The sequence below is a fragment of the Nicotiana tomentosiformis genome, chromosome 11 (genome assembly GCF_000390325.3).
Source record: "Nicotiana tomentosiformis chromosome 11, ASM39032v3, whole genome shotgun sequence".
Lineage (NCBI taxonomy): Eukaryota > Viridiplantae > Streptophyta > Magnoliopsida > Solanales > Solanaceae > Nicotiana > Nicotiana tomentosiformis.
In genome coordinates, this window is record NC_090822.1 from 115412159 (window position 1) to 115415320 (window position 3162).

General features: G+C 35.5%; 1 long non-coding RNA gene across 1 annotated transcript; it reads right to left on the minus strand.

Moving 5' to 3' along the window:
* Positions 1-295: 295 nt before the first annotated feature.
* On the minus strand, positions 296-2804 carry LOC104094090 (uncharacterized). Its single transcript, XR_685794.4, has 2 exons — positions 2448-2804; positions 296-1094 (listed from the first exon to the last, which is right to left on the minus strand). It is a non-coding gene; the product is annotated as an uncharacterized lncRNA (long non-coding RNA).
* Between the last annotated feature and the right edge of the window lie 358 nt (positions 2805-3162).

A 3162-nucleotide genomic window follows, 5' to 3' on the forward strand; every position in this document is an offset into this window, starting at 1 on the left:
CACGCGCTAAACTTTAATGTCATATGACATAGTGTAGGTCTCTATACGTACTTTCAAATGAGAAAAATGTTGGCCGTTAAAATACGGGGGTCATACCTGAGAAGTTCCTTCTTGAAATAGCGCTCCAACGACTATATTTGATCCCATGATCTTTTCCTCACTTGCTGTTAAGCAAAGTTTGTGAGCCTTGCTCTAATACCAATTGAAAGTACAAGAAGGGGGGGTGAATTATAGCCGATTTAAAAATCTTAGTTGACTGAGTGTAAGTTTAGTCAACTAGACAATGCACAGTGAATGATTTAAGTAAAAATGAACTAAATGAATAGAAAGGTAAGGAAGACACAACAATTTTTATACTGGTTCAGTACCGATATGGTACCTACGTCCAGTTCCCTTGGGTTATAAGGGTTCTCTTAGATCTTTGATAAATATTTGCAGTAGTGATGGTTTTAGTACGTTCACCATCAACGATATACAGCAACAATGATTTTTTCAATGTTGACACAACTCTCGTTTTGTGTTCTAACTCTTCCTATATTTTATGACACTTGTAGACTCAAGAATACAATATTTGTACTAAGAACTAGAAAGGCTTAGAAACAAATGATGTAGTTGCGTGATCGTCTTCTTGAGTTTTCCAGTCTTCTTATAGGAGAGTTTGAGTAGCCGTTGCAGATTGATCTTTGATTGAGGCACATAATACTCTAAGAGATTTGACCCAAGGGGTGCCTCCGAATCCTGCACAAGAGATGGGCTGGATTCGTTTACGTCCTTCCCTTTCATATCCATATTCAAGAGAGTGATTTGTGGCTTGATTTGGTTGATCAATCTTCAGTATCTTCAGATTCAAAATCAATCTTTGAAATACGACTTGATATTCTTTAGCAACTGCATTTGATATGTTTCCTTCTTGAAAGCCTCGATGTCCTTTGATTTAGCCTTGACTTCCTTTAGCGCCTGAACTTGATTTTGTTTCCTTTTTGATGGCTTTGACTTCTTTTGATTTAGCATCGTTCTTATTGCTTGATCTCGTTTTCTTTCTGATGTCCTTACTAAAAGGATTTTTTTTTGAAGTAGTGTTGCCTCCTAATTTCCTGCAATTAAATGGATACAAATTAGATTTGCACTATTGTCATCATTGAAACTTAGGAGTAACAAGTACTTGATTATTCGTACCTCCTCCAATAAATTATGTTTCAGACTATCTAATTAATTAATTTGTCGGTAAGAGTTCGATTCACCACCTTTTGATCCCCTTTCCTATTTCCCTTTCAAAAAAACAAAAAACCCAAATAAAGGTGATGAGGGTGGTAAGCACCCTTTCATCCTTAATTACCAGAGATTTCGAGTTCGAGTTTTGGGTATGCAATCGTTTTTGTTAGGAAGCGTTTTGTTCTCCAATATGGGACTTTTTGACACGTTAATTTGGCCCTGGCCAAAATACGAGTATCAAATACCGGGTAGAAATAAAAAAGCAAACAAACTGTAACACCATATAAGAAAGCTAAGGAGGAGAGAAAGCAAATTATAAAAGTAAATAAACCAAAAAAGATACACAGAAAGAGTCAAAAAAGCATAGAAGGCTAATTGGATAGACGTATATCTCAAGCCAGTAATGGTGCGCCGCTCCAAGTCAATAAAGAGCTTCTCTCCATATTATCAATTAAATATAATCCCTTAATGAATGGACCAAATTCTACCTTTTCTTTTTTTTTTTTCCCGGGGATTTTTTTCCCTTGCCGACCAAAGTTTAGCCAAGAAAATAAAGTATAAACTAGACAAAAAGAATATGAAAGTTCCAATTTTGAACTAAAGCATCATCAATCTTTCAAGTAATGATTCAGAATATTTCTTAATTCAGACAGTAGAGTAAAAAAACGGTAGCCCAGTGTACATAGTATTTCGTATTCAAATAGAATTTGGGGATGGACCGTACCATTAGGGGTGTGATGTAGACAACCTACCCTAATACAAACATTCATGACTACTTTCACGACGTGATCTATATGTCACATGCAAACAACTTTATTCCAAGATTCCCTTTCAATCGGTATAGGAAAGAAGGTATAGAATTCCACTCTTTTGTACTGTTCAATCAATTCATGGAAAGAGGGGCAAAACCCAAAAGCAAAATAAGGCCACCTAATACAAAATTGAAAACAAAGTTACAGAGAAAGTGGTGCTTTGCTGGTACTATTGTAACATACAACCCCAAAAAAAAGAAGCCATGATTATGACTGAACATTAAGTCCTCACTCCAAAGAAGAGAAGCTTCTTGTCTTCTTCAAGTTGGATTTCATATACTTTATTTGCACTACCAACTGGATCCAACTAGCTATAGGAGGTCAATTTTATTGCATACATGACCACACTGAATATGCTAAGAAAGGAAAGAAATGGAATCTATGCATAGACAAAGAGAAAACTTAGAGGGTGAGGGGTAGCACCTTACCAAGCACTGGATATCGTTCTTGTACTCGAGCCTGTAGTTGATAGGTCAAATCTCTCTATCAAAATGATTGAATTGAGGCTATACTATGCACTTGGAATGGGAACCTATTTGTTTAGGTAACATTTAAATTGGCTATCGTTCTTGCACCCGAACTTGTAGTTGGTAGGTCAAATTTCTCTATCGTAGTGATTGAATTGAGGCTATACGCACGATGCACTTGGAACGGGAACATATTTGATTAGGTAACATTTAATTTGTTTACCGGTGAAATGTTAAATGCAAATATGCAACATTATCAACTAGTACCGAATCCCTTCCATATACGAGTTTTAGGAGGTCAATCACATGTATAGCAAAGAGCCTGTTTGATGTGTTAGTACATCCTTGTAATAAATATGGGTATGGTCATTCTACTGAAAAACAGAGAGAAAAGTTTGACAATTTAATGCAACACGTCAATCATGCATCTCTTGTAATAATGCAACATGATTCAAGAAAAGAATTAAGGTATTCAAGTAAATTTCATCGTGTACCTACTATTTTCGTGTTCCAAGTAATTCTTACTAGTGGAAAAAATTTACCTAACCGTTTTTGCTTAAATATATAAATAGAGGTCAGTCTACCAGAATCGAAAAATAATTTTATTTTTACACAGGTGTGGTTTTCTATTAGTTCTTTCAAAAACCTTTTATATTTGTCATCCTAGAGAC